At 39.6% G+C, this 18,730-nt stretch overlaps 1 protein-coding gene and 1 long non-coding RNA gene across 3 annotated transcripts in view; one reads left to right on the top strand and one right to left on the bottom strand.

The window, feature by feature from the left end:
- The window catches only part of tspan4a (tetraspanin 4a), a 192,716-nt gene that overhangs the window by 21,906 nt on the left and 152,080 nt on the right, over positions 1-18,730 (bottom strand). The gene's annotated exons all lie outside the window — the stretch shown is intronic.
- On the top strand, positions 932-8,095 carry LOC119018322. The gene is made up of 3 exons (XR_005074713.1): positions 932-1,142; positions 7,432-7,499; positions 7,815-8,095. It is a non-coding gene; the product is annotated as an uncharacterized LOC119018322 (long non-coding RNA).

Raw genomic sequence — 18,730 nt, 5'->3', positions numbered from 1 at the left:
GAACATTTAGTTATTTGTTCAAAATATTGGTTGAACAGTGGTAAGAACAGGCTTCTTTTGTTTCATTCTGCATGTTGATGGGTCTCGGGGACACCTAGCACAATTTTTGGTCAAACTGTCCTAATATCTTATTTTTACATGTTTATAAGAAGACTCAGCAGGGAACACAATACTGCTATGGCAACAGCAGTGCATGAAGATGCAGTGGCTGTAGCTCCTGTAAATAATGCTACATTTTAATCTTTTCAGTCATGAGGATCTTTTCAGTCCTACAAGGCAGCTGGACCAAACTAGTGATTGGAACGGCAGTTCTTTTTACTGTACTGAATCTCTAGAATCCGTTCATTAAAATGATTCTTTCAAAAGATTTGTTTACCGAACCTTTGAGTGCTCTCCAACTGAAGTGATAAGCAGCCAAACGATACGTCATTCAGTTCATGATTCAGCCCTGAGGTTCATGTTCACTTACTGAAGGACGGTGCGTTCACGGACTATAGTACACAATCATTAGCGGGAGATGCAGCGCTGCTTTGAGTGGTATACATGCACTAAAATTATTACATGGTGAAAGTGTCCTCTGTGCACAGTAAAATCACTTAATGTGATCATGTTCACGCAGCGCTGTCACTGAATCAGCGTGAACGCGAATCACGTTCACGAAAGTGATTGACCACATGAACATGATTCACATTCTGCTGAGAATCATGTTCGCGAACGTGAGTGACTTTTACTGTGCAGTAAAATCACTTAAAATGATGCTATATGGATTTTAGCAACACAGCGCTAATTTTAGCAGTACGGTTACTGAACGTGAATCAACTCCTCTGCCCTGAGTGAGTGAGTGAATGAGGTACACAGCGCCACTTTCAGCACAGTACGTGAACGTGAATCAGTCGTTCGCGAACAACCTGTTGAGCAGCAGTAGGAGAGCCCTGAGGAAAGTCCTGCAGCAGCTGGCAGAGGAGCTGAGGGCAGAATAGATGGAGGGGAAAGGGGCCGCAGTAGGCGGCACGAGGTGGGCAGCAGCGGAAGCAACCACTGCAACAGCAGCAGACACGGACACGGAGGCAGTGCCGGAACCAAACGTCGGACAGTTGAAATGCCACAAGCCCGTGTGTGGTAACTGTGCGAGGAGAGCGGAGGTAATCTGCCGAGACTGTGACCAGGGATCACAACAGCTCTTTGTTTTTGTTTTAGATCAGCTCGTTTCCAGCTTTTTCAATTTTTTTTATTATATATATTTTATATATTATATATGAAATATGTAAATTAAATGTTTCATAATCAAATAAGGCAACCTGCCTTTCAGTTTTTTTACTGGGCATTTTTCAGAACAGCAGGCTTATGAACTCCTGAACCTTGTCAAGACAACAAAATACACAAAGAAACAAACTTATTATGAAAAAAAATGCAAATATAATCAGACAATTAAACTTTACTGTTTGCCTCTTAGGGGGATAAATATTCTGATTAAAGGAGCAAAAGTGAAGCTGCTCAGTTATTTCACCTCTGACTTCAACAAACCACCAGAATGGGTTTGTTCCTTATAACTGTGCCAGCTACTCTCATATTCTAATGATCATTTAAGCTCAACAACCCTTAAGCTGTACTAATTACGGATATTAATATGGGTATAATATTAATATGAGATTTTCTGGACTGCTGATGCCGATCCCAATATATGAACTGACTTTTTTCATCTCATAAGATAAGAGAAAGTCTTTCCTGAAGTGGAATTAACATATTGATTAATGGCAACTGCAATGCTGCAGATACAGTAGGTGGTCGCTCCTCATTTAATCACTGAAACATGTTTTTTGAGACGATCGCTGCCCAGAACATCTTTCATTCACTATATATTGGTTGTATACACGTCTGTGAATATAACTATAAAGTTGGTTTACTTCCGGTTTAGTGTCAAACTAACTTGGATGAGGAAAAAATGTAGAATTCCAAAATATTATTGAAATGAATTGATCAAATTCTGACAGTAGATGAGTCAGTGTTGGGGTTTTGAGGATTTTATTAGTGTTTTACAGATGCCTATTTCACAATGTTATCTTTTGGAAAAAAAGTCCCCAGTGCATTACATGACGATGTAATTACACAGCTCTGCCAGTCAAAAAGTGGCTTCAAGGCCTGGAGCTCTGTGTGGGGGCTTGGTCTCAACCATGAGACCGACCATCTTCCTTGCAGAGGAAGTTAGGGTCAAGCCAACTGTGTTAACTAGTCCCTCTCTTCTCATTTTGTTAATGAACCCAGTGTCGTTACCTTGTTGTTATTATGCTGACTCTTTTCCTGATGGTCAGTGTTTGCAGATATACATTACTTTTTATTAGTAAAGGTTCACTGGGCAAAATGAAAAAAAAAACTTTGTCAAGGGTTTCTGTCTTGGTGCAAAATGAAGAAATACTGATCAGATTGTCGCTTCCATGCCAATATTTCATTTGAGCTATTGGCTGATACAGACACACTGACACGCTGATAGCATGGCGTATCCCAAGTATTGATTTTTGGGCCGGTAGAGGGCAGAAGAACAAAAGAAACATGCGTTTGACTTATTTAATCTGTACTTAACGCGCTGGCTTATTTGTTGATATACAACTACTCCACATACCTTTAATTGTCCCCCGGGGACAAATATAGTATTTTGAATAGAACTGAATAATAATGAATGAAAAAGCAGTGCAACTGTGTGCCCTCACTGAAATAATTTAAACTTCTATAAACCGGAAGAAGAATGTGATTGATGGGAACACACGCCAGCTGTGACATACTGCTGACAATGTTTGTAGCAATACATCTGTGATTTGCTTCTGAGAGATCAGCTCAATATGTCATCTGCTGGATGTTTTCCATGTTTTAGAGCTTATTTGCTGAAACCAGCTGCTCAGTCGGCAGAATAAATGTTGACATTGTATGTTACTCTACAGACATGTTACATTTTCTGTTTCATATGTTGAATTTGAACATTTTATACATATCACATCTACATTTCTATGTTCTATTTCTGTCAAAACGTTACACTCCCTCGTTACATTTTTATTAAAGGTTATGTTGTTCCAACGCTTTGGTAGATATGTAGTCAGGTTTAGGCAGAACAACTGTCAGTGTATGTTAGGGAAAGATCATGTTTTGTCTTCTAATATCCAGTTTTGGTGACAGAGATGGCTGCTGAATGTCCCAACGTGTCCTGAAATCATAAGAATGTTGAAATGTTCTCTCTAATCTCCTGCCAGGCAGCTGTCTCACATAACTGTCACAACACACATGTAATCTGAACGTGATGTGACATGTATTGTAGGAATGTTAATTTATGTGGGATCCCTCTCTGCCGATCACAGGTCTTCATCTTAGATTAGATGTTGCATTAGGACCTGTAAACATAATTACATCATAATCTGGATGCCTCAAAGAGAGAGAGATGAGAGAGAATTGTGAATGACAAGACAAATGACACCGCACGGAATTTCTTGCAACAATACAAGTTGATCTGAGTTCTAAATAGTCTCATACTATCCTATGGCATGACATTACTACTGCTGCACAAGGCAAGTTCATATATTGGGATCGGCAACATGCAAGACATCTTGAAACTGATGTAAGAATCTAGCGCTGGGAGCCCTCATGTCCCATTTGAGTGGACTGAATAAAGTGTAAGTCTTCTGAAGTAGTGCAAACAAAAAGAGAGAGAAAATACTTTTTTATTCAATTTTAAGTAGGTCATTAGGCAAAGAGTGTCTCCTGCGAAAGTGCAGCCAGCAGACTGTGCATAAGCCACGGCTGTACTTTCAGCTTCGTATTGATGTTGTCCTCGAGACTTTAACTACACCAGCCGAGTCAAAGATGGGCCATCAATTATTTATATGGCAGGGATACAAGGAGAGATAAGAGACGTAGAGAGAGGAGAGGAGGCGGAGAGTGGAGAGAGGAGGGAAGAGAGGAGGGGAGGTGGAGAGAGGGGAGAGGAGGGAAGAGAGGAGAGGAGAGGAGAGCAACCACGGAGGCAACAGTGGCTGTCCTCCGCTGCGCGTCAGATGGTTCTTAGGCCTCTGCGTCGTCCATTAACTCCTGTTTATGGACACCTCTTCGGGCATTATCCCTTACATATACAACAAGTAGTTCCGACCAAGCAATCTGATTGGTGAACAAGAAATTTAGACCGTGCTGAAATCAGCATGACAGCACGCTTGACTCATTACTCAAAATATTACTCCGCCAAGTCTGTGGCAACACTATATTCATCTCCATGGCAACATTGTAACTGTCAGAGCTGGAGTAGGAAACGGCGGAAAAATAGGCTACAAAATGAATCGGTTTGTTGTCTGACTAATAACTGAAACAAAATCAGTAATGTTAGTAGATTCACAGGTGTAATGGAATGTAGTTTACCACTACGGCAAATAATCCAACCCTTAGTAACGACCTAACAACAGAAAGGATTTTCTAGTCCCCGATGAGTGAACTCTGAGCTGACGTTAATGTTTTATCGCAGTCTCGGAATGTCCTGAATTAAATCAATACTGCACAGATAAACAGAAAATGCTTATTTTTTTATCGCCCAAGTTAAAACAAAGATGTTGATTTTATTCTTTTTTTAAAACGTTTTCACCGTGCCAACAATAGTTTCTCTCACATAGAAGGGAATACCGTATATTACCAAATAATAGCTGGGGCGTTTTTTTTGTTTCAATCACTTAACAGACCAGGCGTTTATTTGGGACCAGGCATTTAATACCTTTCTCTCAAAGATCCGGGATGAAACAAACAACAGACACAAACTCGCCATCTCTGCTGTCACTCATGGTGGCATACATTTATTTTGCGTCACCCTGATCATTTTACAGGACACTCTCTCATGGCGTGCCTGTTTGGTGATAACTCATTCCCACATGTTTATCTCAAGCTCCTCGCTCTTTCCCAGCCTGACCCTTTTGCTGTCCTCCTTGGACAGATGCTGATGCTCAGTTATTTTTTCGCCAATCTCTCACTCTCTTGGGGTCGACAGAGAAACGCCTTTTCCTCTGCATATTTTACAGCATAAAATTTGAATCGCAAGTCATACTTTTTATTTTTTTGTGGCACCAGAGCCATGGCTGTCATCAATATGATACTGACTGACAGAAAGCAAGTACAATATGTGAAAGAGACGAAGAGGAAAAACGTGCAGTGTCAGTGGTCAAGTCTTCTTCCTTGATTTAAAAAAATAGATAAATTAGACCCAGTGTTTATTTGGAACTGCCGTTTATTTACCAAAATATAGGCTACACCTGCACCCCATGTTTAAAAAGGAGGGCTTGGCTGGCTTTTATTTTTTGGTAATTAACGGTAGGCTACTGTTCATAGATGGTGATCGGGACGTAGTCTGTTCATTCCTGGACAATGCCAGTTGATTGAGCCCTTCATGTGACATAGGCACAAATCTTTCCTTTTTGTCATTTGGTTCTTCTCATCCTCCTCCAACCATTCATCCAAACTGAGACCGCCAAATAAATCAAAATTAACAACAAACCGATCCATTTTGTAGCCTATTTTTCTGCCGTGTTGCCACAGACTTGGCGGAGTAATATTTTGAGTAATGTATTGGGCATGCTGTCATGCTGATTTGAGCACATTCTAAATTTCTTGTTGACCAATCAGATTGCTTGGTCGGAGCTACTTGTTGTATAATTTGATTAATTTGCTTCAGTGTCTGTCCGAGAAGGACAGCCAAAGGGTCAGGCTGGAAGCGAGCGAGGAGCTTGAGAAAAACATGAGCTAAAAAAAATGAGCTAGCAGCAAACGGGCACACCAGTGAATTCACAGAGAACCTGGCGAGGTTTGTGACATTTTCATCCCAGATTTTTGAGAGGGAGGAATTAAACGCCTGTCCCAAATTGCTGCCTAGTCCCAGATAGACGCCTGGTCTGTTAAGTGATTGAAACAAATAAACGTCCCGGCTATTATTTGGTAATTTACGGAATTCCCTTCGATGTGAGAGACACTATTGTGACCGCGGTGAAAACGTTTTATAAAAAATCTAAAAGAAAAAAGTCAACATCTTTGTTTTAACTTGGGCGATAAAAATAGGCATTTTCTGTTTATCTGTGCAGAATTGATTTATTTCGGGAAATTCCGAGACCGCGATAAAACATTAATGTCTAGACTAGAAAACGGACTAGAAAATCCTTTCTGTTGCTAGGTCGTTACTAAGGGTTGGATTATTTGCTGTAGTGGTAAACTACGTTCGATTACACATATGAGTACTGACGTGACTGATTTTGTTTCAGTTATTAGTCAGACCCCATGTGTTTGCATGAAAATGTGACGCACACTCGCAAAAACCTTCAAAATTTGAGAGCAAATTATCCATCTACATGGACATATTTTGATATTAGGTATTAGTTGTATAATCGCAATATTACCTGAGAGGGTGTGCTTTAAGTCATTTGAACACTTCGATGCAGCTTGCGGTGACCGCATCACTGTCATGCTCAAATGACGTTAAAGCACACCCTCTTGGGTAATACTGCTTAAGCATCAAGCAGAAGAGATTTGTTTGTGCCAAGAAACACAAGGAATGGACATTAGACTGATGAGTCCAAACTGGAAATCTTTGATTCCAACCGCCGTGTCCTTGTGCGATGCAGAAAAGGTGATGGTTCCCACCATGAAACATGGTGGAGGAGGTGTGATGGTGTGGGGCTGCTTTACTGGTGACACTGTTGGGGATTTATTCAAAGTTGAAGGCACACTGAGCCAGCATGGCTACCACAGGACCCCACAGCGACATGCCATCCCATCTGGTTTGCGTTTAGTTGGACAATCAGTTATTTTTCAACAGGACAATGACCCTAAACACACCTCAGTGTAAGGGCCATTTTGACCCCCCCTTTCCAACCCACACAGCTGTTGCTTCCTCAACCTGCACTACATCTGCACTGTATCTAAGTTTCCCGAATGTATTTCAAAATAATGCATCAATGAATAAAATTACATCTTTATATCCATTACACATGTCAAACTTATAAGAAAGAACATTTAAATTATAACATCTTGACTATTTTACTCATGCAAATCCAACATATATTTTCGAAGTAACCAGAAGGATGATGAGATTCATAGGTTACAACTGCAGGGCATCCTGCAACAAAGAACTGCAATGCTCATGCCATCTAATGGCAGCATATCTAAACTTGTTGCCTTGCAGGTTACACTGAAGATTGTGATTAGTGGGCACATCGTAAAAATAGTTCTCTGTATATACTTAATACTACAAATGAGTTTGCGAAAAAATACTATATTCAATGCATTATTTGAAAAACAAAATAGAAGTATTAAAATATATCAAAATATTGGTAAGGACAACTCTGTCTTTCCTAAACTTTGGTTGTGACTTGTCCCTATTGTCCCTATGCAAACTTGTGCCCTTGGATGGACCGCGGAGTGAAGGCAAAAGGGTTAACAAGTGCTCAGCATCTCTGGGAACTGGGAGCAAGACTGTTGGAAAACCATTTCAGGTGACTACCTCATGAAGCGCATCGACAGAATGCCAAGAGTGTGCAAAGCAGCAATCAAAGCAAAGGCTGGCTATTTTGAAGAATTTAAAATATAAACATGTTTAGAGTTATTTCACAATTTTTTGTTTACCATATAATTCCATATGTGTTCATTCATAGTTTTGATGCAGTCAGTAAGAATCTGCAATGTAAATAGTCATGAAAATAAATAAACTTTTGACTGGTAGTGTAAATGTGGTACATAGCCAATGATATGTATAAATCTGAATGTTTCTGTAGTTTGCAGAAAACCTATATGCGAACTTTTGATTCCAGAGACTGGGCTGAGAAGAGAGGAAGAGAGAGGAAATCTGGATTTAAAGGTGATGAGAGATGAAGGTGGGGAAGAAAGTGGCTGCAGGAAAATGTCAACTCAAAAAGAGGGAAAAGATGAGCTGGAAGGAGATGAAGGGCAGAATATGTAAAAGCAAACGTCAAATGAAGAGGTTATATATGAGCCCTGGACAGCTCTGACAGTATAGCTGGTAAAGACCAGGAGAACTGGATCTGTGATGGCCCAGAGAAAGGACAGTGTGTTTGGAAGAAAGACAAGAAAGGTTTTCAGGGGAAAAAGAATAATGAGAAGAAAAATGGCTCAATTTACTTGCTTTCACCAAACAGTGGACATCCATTATCCTGTCATTAAAGTTAGTGATCTGAACAAAAAGGATTTCAACATTACTGATTCATAGCTTAGATGACTACTTTGAAGTTTGGGATTCAGCACTGTGACGCGGCTGTGTCCTGTAGGATCATCCCAAATCAAGGTTGTATTAAATGTTGGATTTAAAAATTCATTTCAGCTGTGTGTAATTTGGTCACCCTGTTATGTCAGAGTGTCCCTGAATGTCTCACTGCCTTCCTCACCTGTTGGGTGCTCATGCCTTTTGGCAGGGGCTCGTTTTCTGCAAATACTTTAATTTCATCCTTCCTCTGAGAGAGCCCAGGTTACATTCCCTGGACCCTGACCCTATTTGGACCAGAGTCAAGTTTTTTCAAGGACATCCATTTTGACTTCACACATTCTATTCTCTATCCTGACTTGCTGCACTTCATTTCCCCTGGCTTAGGATTCGAGCTTGAATCATTGGAAGTGTTGCACTGCATTTCAGAAAAGGAGTTGTAGGTGAATTTCGCCCTTCTGAAGAATTCACATATGTTATTCCTGTGCCTCAGGACAGATCGGTCAATACTTGTGAGCTCCAACAACCTTCCACAAAAGCTATAAACTCAAGAACTAAACCTTGAATTTGTAAAGTGTGCTGTGAAATCTGGCAGCACTCCTTGGAGAAGAATGGGGGAACTGAGTGTAAATTCAAGGCTTCTGTCTGTGATGTGTCATTCTGTCCTGGGGCACATCAGCAACATACATCATACTTCAAATTGTGTGGCATTCCCCTTTAAGTTACTATCCTCAGCCCTTTGCAGGGGCAAATCAATTACAATTTCCATCCTCTGTTTCTAATCAGCTCCTGATTAACGCTTGGCAGACCATGTGACTAGACAATCATTGCCATTAACAGGAGAGAGCAGCGGATGAGCAGAATGATGGAGGACAACACTTGAACAGCCTTAATCAAGGTAGAAGTAAATTGAGGGATTTTCAACAAGATGTTGGACAATAAGACAAGGTCACGGCTCATCGTCTCACAGCTTCAGTGGGCACTTCAGTTCTGATTCAGGGTTTTACTTGGTTATTAAACCTGGATGTGAACACAGACATTGTCGTGTTTCTGTGGTCTGCTCTGCACCAAAATGTTCTCAAGTGAAGGTGAGAAACTTTTCTGATTTTCTTTAAATGAAATACTCTTAAAAGCTTTTGCCTGCAGCTAGTGACAACAGCAGGTGTGTTTCTTTTCTGATCCCGTCAGTCTTTTCTCTTCTGTTTTTACATCACGGTGGATTCTGTGTTTTCATCCCTCCTCAGAGGTTCCTTCACTATAGTTTAGTCAGCCAACTCAAGTGGAATGGATTATGATGTAAATAGAGATTAACACAGTGTTGATATTTGACGACTAGTATTCAACCTTATCACGCCTCACAAGGAAGCATCAAGCAGGGAGTGGGGATTTGGGATAAAAAGATAATGACATCCCTGCAGAACCTAGAGGTGGAAACCTTGGGGGAAGGTACATTCAGTGTAAACAGCAGCCGCAGCAGAGCATTGAGGTGAGCTGAGTGCAGCGAGCAGTGCATCAGATATCTGCTGCAGTATGACTGACGGGAGTTTGAGTACATGAACTCACTCGAGGCTTCAATTAGATTGTTTCTCAAAAAAAAAATATCCACACTTTTAGATGTAATTGTCTAAAACCAAACTTATATTTATATTTCACAAACTACAGTTGGCCAGTCTCCGGCTCTTCGGCTGTCTTGACTAGATTGTGACTTCTGAGGTTCATCAGCCAAAATAAATGATTGATATTATAACTCCGCTGGTATCACTTGGTATCCATGTTTCTTACGAAAAGTCTTGGAAGTTGCCAGTTGTCTGCTAGCTGATGTTATTTTGCATTAGAACAAACTGGCAACCACACGAGGGACCACATGATCTGAACAACAGCTATGTTGCAGTATTGTAGTGTTATTGTCTCAATAACACCATCAATGCTGAGATGTGGGACTACATGGATTCTATAAAGGAGATGAGTTGTATTTTATGGCTTGAAGTGTTAAACTACGGTGGCTGGCAAGTGCAAACACACAGCATTTTCCAAATGCTGCAAATACATTAACGATGCAGAACCAAACACATGCAAAAACAAAATGCTGCAACCTCTCCACTCTCGTCAGGTACAATGTATGGACTGTAATGCCTGCCAATGTAATAATGTCCACAAATGTCCACAAACTGTAGGCTACATTTTCCACAGACGTAATAGCCGCTACCTACTACAAATGTAACATGCGATTTCCCACGAATGTAATATGTTTTACGTTTGCAGGGATTTATTACGTTTGTCGGGAAGTGAAAATCTTTATTGTAATAATTTCCCACAAATGTAATAATAAATGAACAATGGTTGTTGTTTATTTATTACACCTACTGATACTACTGACCGTGGGTGCAAAATCCAGCTACTGACTGTCTGCTCTGCTATCACACAACGGACCCCCCTCCTTTTTTTTGTTTTCAAATTTATATGTGCAATGACTTTGCTGTTACATGACTTTTCCTAAAAGTGTCTGTATTTTAATTTAGAATAGTTTTTTTTAATGTAAATTACACAAAAGACGCGGGATTTCATTGTTACATTTATTGCACTTCTTTGCAAATTTACTATTTACTCCGCAGCAGCAGACACGGACGGCTAGGCAGTGCTGGTCCGACAGAGCTGCAAACAGAACAAAAAGTCCGACACTTGAAATGTCACAACCCCCTGTGTGGTAATTGTGCGATGAGAGAGCAGGTAATCTGCGGAGACTGTGAGCTTGAGTGCAACGGCACTTTTTCTTTTTGTTTTAGATCAGCTGGTTTTTTTGATTATTGTTATTTTTTTTAAAGTGTAAAATAAAATTTTTCATAATCAAATAAGTTACTTCTAATTGTTAATTTTCATGTTCTGTGTTTTCTCTATTAAGATCTTGTGAAAATGTACTTATGGTTTATTATGTGCGATGATATGAACACTGATAAATGTATAATTAAATGTGTTAAAATGCACATATTGGTGTTATTTCGTTTTAAGAAAATATATCGTGACACAATGAATGCATTCATCACTCAATTGGGAATTTACAGGAGAGATTATAGAGTTTATGGGGGGGGCAAACACAGAAACAACAACCACAACGACCCTTATTGATTGGATTATTACATTTGTGGGAAGTTATTACAATAAAGATTTTCACTTCCCCACAAACGGAGTAGTTATTACTTTTGTGGGAACTTGTGTGGGCAGCGGCTATTTGTCACATCACGGTGAGGTTGTCTTGTCTTGGGATCTGACTTGTGAATTTCATGTTTTATTTTGAAAGTAACTCTCCTCTCGTTTCAGGTCACTTGCCCTTCCTCTTGTGTCCCTGGTCTGACGTCATCCCTAATCCTTGATTGTTTTCACCTGTGTTCCCCTCCCCCATGTGTATAAAGTCTTTGTCTTCCCTTGTCTGCGTCGCCAAAGTATTTCGTCTTCCATGTGGTGTACCGAAGCCCTGAGCCACAGTCTCGAACCTTGCATTGCTAAGTATTGCCTCATTTTGTTTATCTGCTTTTTGACCTCTTGAGAAGAGTGATTTTAATTTTGTAGTTTTTCTGGTTGGGATTTGAATTTGTATTTAGTGTCTTTTCTTAGCTTTTCCTTTTCCTCCTTCTGGAGCGATTTTTGTTATCTTTTGTAGACAGAGTAGATAATAATACATACCCTTTTGTGCTTCCTCTTCGGAGACATTTTTGTTCGTAATTTTTATACTTTATTTGTGATTCCAGTACAGAGTAGATTTTCCTCCTTCGGGAGCATTTTTTGTTATTCTGTGTTTTCATGTTTGTTTTGTCCGTCATTCAGATTTTTGTAGCCATTTTGTTATCATTCATTCTGAAGAGCTGCAAAAACAGATTAATAAAGCCTGACATTACTTCTGCCATTTCTGCATCTGAGTCCTCTCTCTTATCCAAGTCTGACACTATTACGTTTGTAGAAAATGTATTACATTTGTGGGTTTATTATGTTTGTGGACATTTTTACATTGGTGAGCGTTATAGTCTGACGAGAATGGAGTAAAACTTTTTAGAGAGGCGACATAAAGGTTGTGGTTTAAATATTTGGTTGTCAAAAAGGTGAATTAGAGGTGGTGTTAAAGATTTTTAAATTTTACTTAAAATACTTGTCTTTGTTACAGTTAAACATGTTTTTCTAATAAAGTCCACAAAATTGTGTCTCTCTATCTGTAAAAAATATTAATCTCTCTATAAAAGCAAGGAATCTGTGGGTGGTTATGTGTGTGTTCCTCAAAGATCTCTGCAGATCAGGATCAGACTGAGCTGAGAGTTTCAACATGGTTGCTGTTTGGTTCCAGGGTGTGCCTTGTCGGATTTCTTTGGACTACAATGATACCATTCATAAATTATTTCATAAATGCTCTACAAATTCTGCAAGCATTGTCCACCGGAGCCACCGCAGTCACGTGCGCACCAGAGCCAATCACTGCAGAGCTCAAGCCCACAACACAACCTTAAGAAACAAGTGGATTAATACCTGCAGCAGTGCGGGCTGGACCAGGATTTTGCCGCTGGTTCGGTCCCGTTCTGTGCATCTAAACTGACTGTTGTGGATTAATGACACTAAACAAGTCCAGACCGAGTCTGTTCCGGTCTGAGGAGATCCTGAGGACAACAAACTAGAATTGGACTCTGTGGACGCTCGTGTGTATCTAGCTGCTAGCCCGACACTACGGTCCACCTCCCGAGTTGACGAACCGGACGCACCAGCAGGTCCTAAACCGGACTGGGTAAATGTCTGCCACGCTTTTTCGTTAACATTGCTGTCACGTTTGCTTTGTGTCTGGTGCAGGAAGAACAGGCTTTTGTTTGGTTGATGAGGAACAGGGGAAGCTGTGTGAGGGACGCCAGCAGTGATACAGAGATGGTGAGTTTTGAGAGTTGAGATATTTGAGACACATAGTGTTTGGAGTGTATAATTAGTATGTTATATAGTGTTTAATGTAGTGTGTAGTGTAGTCTTTTTTTTTTTTTTATGTGTTCTGAGTCAAAACAAGGAGGAGACTGCTGAATGTGGATCAGGCAGGAATGAGCTGAGGAGCCCTGAGCCGGCATTGCCTGTATTTAAATGTAAATAGTTACATATAACTTCTTAAATTTTGAAAACGTATGCACAAATTTAGCCAACAACAATTTATATTTGCATTATAACTAATGCATTTGGTTCATTAAACATATTTGTGGTTTTCACAGTAAAAATCTAACTTTTTCCTACTCTGATTTTATGATTTTAGGTCCAAAGTATTAATATAGTATGTCAAAATGAAAAAATACAGTCACACATGTGAGGTTGTGCTGAAAATAATAACACCAAACAAGGCAAGGAAAATAGTTTTTAAGGTGAAATATGGTATAATCAAAAGTAGTCAAACACAGCCAATTACATCCCTCACATCCTACCTTCAAACACAACCTCATTTGGCCATCCATGAAAAAGCTACTGAACCTCCCACTTTTCTATAGGAATACATGTTTCCTACGGGCAATGCTCAAGTACGTTGTTTAATCAAACTATTTACGTAAAATCAGTTAGGATTGCGATATTTCTTACATCCAGAGGGTGTCAGTAATGCAATGCCAGCCGCCTAAAACACCAAAGAAGAAGAGTGAGCTGTTTCAGACTGCACACACGCAGGGCCTCTTGACGTCGTATTTTATATCCAAATTAGTTGATTTTGGCGGACAAATTGTCATGGTTTTTCGTCGTGGAGAAAGGTAAGTGGACATTTTCTTTTTACACAGGCATGTTTTTTATTTTAATTTAATATTGAGCGTGATTGTATTTTGTGTTTATTATAGAATATATAATGTTGTTGGCGTGTTTGTGCAATTTTAGACAGCAGGTGGGTCTTGTGCTGGCTAACTTTTCTTTCTTTTTTTTTTTTTTGTCCTGCTGAGCACTGCCATTGCGTGAAAACCTAAATCACTTTTTGTAACCGAGTTGCTGTGGTTTAGTGATTAGCGTTCGTTTTGTGTTCTTGTGTGAGTTTACAAATATTAAACTTATTTTACACGCTGTTGTAGCTAGCATTACTTCTTGTTTTGTTGTAGCTTCACAATAAAAGTTTTCTATCGGCGGACCACTGGGAAGCTTCTACTGTGAAGTAGACACAGGAAGTGCAGCGTGTTGCACGCGAATAAAACAGGTAGCATTAGTTGTCAACGACCAAGTACTTCGGATTAGCGGACTGGTAAGGATTGCAATTTAAAACACAATAAACTGAAATCAAGCAGTTATAAGTAGATATGCTTGGTCTTATAACCTAGATTGTCTTGTATTTCGCCATTATGTTACGTTTTTAGTCTTAATGAACTTGAATGAGCCACTGCTAACCGAAAGTTGTGTGAGCTACATGCTAACGGAAATGTTAAATAGTGTGCAGTGTCACAGAGCAGATGTCGGTTTTAGGTAAATTTAATGCTACTAAACATCAAATGCAAGACAATGTGCAGTAGTAGGCACTGTCGCATCACGGCAAAAAGGTTCGGTCTCTGAACCCGCCAGCCGATTGGGGCTATTCTGTGTCTGGAGCCATTTTGTGCCGAGTTTGCATGTTTTCTCCGTGTGCTCCGGCTTCCTTACACTCCAAACATGTGGAAGTTAATTGGTAACTCTAGACTTTCCGTAGGTGTGAATGTGAGCCTGAATGTTCGTTTGTCTCTATGGGTCAGCCATGTGATGAACTGTCCAGGGTATACTTTGCGTTTCACCCAATGTCACTTGGGATCAGTTCCAGCCCCGCAAGACCATGTAAAGGACAAGCCTGATTTAAAAATATTGTCTAAAAATAAGTGTCTTTTTTTCCTCTCTGAATTGCATCCTCTTCCTTTTCCAGGTAAAGGAGATGCATTAAACTGCTGTCCAACCTTGCATCTAGTTTTGAGTACATGATTGGCCACATCATTATATGTAAGTATTTTTTTTTGCGCTATATTTCCAAACCAACCTTTTCTTTTTTACAATGCTTCTCAGTGGTTCTCAGTTATTTTTTGTCATGCCCCCCTAGAGGACAGAATTTTTTTCACGCTCCCCCGAATTGAAATACTATTGAGAACCTGATAATGTTTATTTATCCATCTGTATTTGTCTGCCATGATGGCAGGTTTAAAGTGTCGATTCCACTTGCGACCTAACAGGCAGGAGAGTAAGGGTGAACCGCTCCTCAAGCCTGCCTGTTAGGTCACACTCGGGAGTCGACACTTTTTGTCTGCCATGACGGCAGCACGCTGGAGTTGCTACTGCTAACATGAGTTGTTCAAAAACCTTCTTTCTAGTAAACTCTGTGTACACAAACAATGTTCTCAGTGCTCGTGTTCATGGACCATCCATCGACCTTGGTGATACTACAAGCAAAGTTTCATGTTGTGTCAAGCCTGTGCCAGTAGTGTCAGTAGCACCCCCATTGAAAATTAGCTTGCCCGAAAACGAAACTACTCTAAATCTTAAAAGTGCCTCTTTGGTTGTAATTATGCATTTACATGAAGGTTTGACTCATATTCAATTACAAATAAAGCCTCAGTTGCTTTTTGGTGAGAGTTTCACATTAACACAGACTGAAAAATGAAAGTGAAACCTATTGGCTCTGCTGGCGTGACAGAGATGTAATGCAGCGGACACGTATCCAGTGAAAATAGACCTTAACGTCCCCACCATTTGAGAACCACCGGCTTAGCTAAATGGGCTTTAGACTTAATTTTTAACAGTGACAGTTAAAGGTGACCAGCCTCTGTCATAAATTTATGATTTGCAGTTCAAAAGAAAGTGTCTAACTTAGTGGCCCAGCTATATCTGTATCAGATGTGCTGTGATATTCTGCTGTAGACATAAAGAAGGTAGTTCATATATTCTTTCAAAGTAGAATGCAGTAATTCAAACCAACTTTCACTGAGAAAGGTACCCATTTGTGGACCTGGCAAGTTAACTGTGACACTGCATGGCACTCATCTTCTATTTAAAAGCAGTAGGGCAGGACCCATGCTCATATGTAATGAATTTGAAAGTTTAATTTGCACATTTATTTAGACAATGAAATATTTTGGGGGCCCCTAGCTCAATCAGAACAATTTTTTTTATGTTATGTTTTTAATTTATTATTTTGTAATTGTGTTGAGTGCTGGAAGTCATGATAAGTAATGATATAAAAGCAGTGTACATTTGGAAAAATGGAACCAAAACTTAATCTGTGAAAACCTTTCTACATTCATTTCAGTTGATTTTCTATCTTTTTGTCATCATCATGTTGCATATATTAGGTCCTGAATGACGGTTCATTGATCATTTGTGCTCCCTCCTGTCTGGACAAGGCTTTGTACTCAAACCAGGTATGATATCAACTAATTAATCATTTACTGTGAATTGGGTTGTCTCTATTTTTATTTGTAGAAACATGCATCTGGTGACCGCTTCAGTATCTTGCTCTTCTTCTGGATAGCTCATTTATTTTTAGATCTCTGGTTTACTTAAAAGCTACTGATGAATTTATTAGTTAATAGCTCATGTTAACATCTTCAATTTCAGATTCTGGCCTTTTGCTGCTCCCTCCCTCATAAATGTGGTGTAGGCGGCATTGCTGAGCTTGCACGTGGTATGTTCAGTCACACTTTTCTAAAGAAAATGTTTTACATGTTAAGTTTTCTTTACTGATATTCCTTTAATTTTTTTTTTCAGATTTTAAATGTGGCATTGTAAAGGTTGCAGTTCAAAGACCCCAACTAGGGGCCAGTTACTTAAACGCTATAGGTTAAAACATCTACATTACGGGCACTGGCACCCATATCCTTGCCCATATAGTAGTTGTCTGTGTACATTTAAGTCATGGAATGTACTCAGTTCACATTTGTGTCGAGTCCATAACCGAGAGACATCACAGCAAACATCGTCATTGGCCACATTCAGCCGTCATGTTTGTGGATTCCCTGAAGTTTCCTCTGAAAAAGAGTATTTTGTACATATTTATAGTTAGTTTTGACACACCGAGTCTTTCAGGTGAACATGGAGACAGTGAAGTATTAGATGAAGATGAGCTAGAAGTGCAGTCAAGTTTTCAGACAAACATCTAAGAAAATGTTAAGATGACAGAAGAGAAATTTGCAGCAGTGTTGCTCAAAGTAATATTACCCGCAAGCAGCACTGAAGTGCTCAGATGACGTTAAAGCACACCCTCGAGGGTAATATTGCGATTATACTAACTAATACCAACACAAATAAAATGTATAATCAAAATATATCCATGTTGATGGACATTTTACTCTCAAATTTTAAAGGTTTTCGTGAGTGTGCGTCGTGTTTTCATGGAAACACATGGGGTCTGACTAATAACTGAAACAAAATCAGTCACGTCAGTAGACTCAAATGTGTAATGGAACATAGTTTACCACTCTTGCAAATAATTCAACCCTTAGTAACGACCTAGCTACAGAAGGGATTTTCTAGTCCCAGATGAGTGAACTCTGAGCTGACGTTAATGTTTTATTGCGGTCTCGGAATTTCCCGAACTACCGTAAAATACCAAATAATACCCAGGACGTTTATTTGTTTAAGTCACTTAACAGACCAGGCGGCAATTTTGGACAGGCATTTAATTCCTTCCTCCCAAAAATCCGGGAAGGCTTAAATGTCCATTCCCTTACTGGCACTTTATGAGGTTGCAGTTAGGTTATTGGCTATGAATAAATCTTAGTCTTAGTCTGGATGTTTTAGTTTTTCCTACAGACTGGATTTGATTTATTTTATATTGTTTATATTTATACATAATTATATGCTTATATGCTTTTTTTAGTAGCATATTTATCTATGTATTGTAACTTGGCACCCGGACCTGAGCACTGTGTTTTGTTTTTTTTTCCATGTTCCTTGGTGAAGAAATGACAATAAAATGAGTCTGAAGTCTGAAGAATTTCCGCTCCTCACTCATGGAGCCATTTCCCTGCTCTCCAGCTCAGTGCTGCTACTCACTCTACTTAGATCATGTAAACATATTCTGAAGACTTGTTAACACAATGTCAACACAAACAAAATGTCTAAGCTTAGTAAAAGTAAAAGCAGTGCTGTTCCAAATAAAGTACCAGCTGAGTGGACATTAAATAATGCTATTCAATTCTGCAAAATCTGTTTGTGATTTTATGTATGTATATATTTTTTTGTCATGTCTTTCTCTCCCATGTAGATTCCGATCCTACTACTCAGAGGGAGGTTGAAGAAATGCTCCATGGCATCTATAGCGTCACTATTGAGGGAGGTGATGCCACCACTCCTCCATCAGATGTGGGAATCGTGATCGAGGGTGTTGAAGTTCTGCATGACTTGGGAGACATTGTCACTGCATGTGCACGCTTGATGGGCGTAAAATATGCGCTGAACCTCAGTTATCCTCAAGAACTGAAATCCCTCTTTGAAGTGCTTCAGAAGATCTTTCTTCAACTGGATGCTTCAAGACTTTCAACAAAGGTACAGATGCTCAAATAGAAACTGTTTGAA

Source organism: Acanthopagrus latus, chromosome 4, assembly GCF_904848185.1.
Source record: "Acanthopagrus latus isolate v.2019 chromosome 4, fAcaLat1.1, whole genome shotgun sequence".
Taxonomy (NCBI): Eukaryota; Metazoa; Chordata; class Actinopteri; order Spariformes; family Sparidae; genus Acanthopagrus; species Acanthopagrus latus.
Note: the sequence above shows the minus strand (reverse complement) of the source record. Positions and strands in the feature narration are given on the sequence as shown.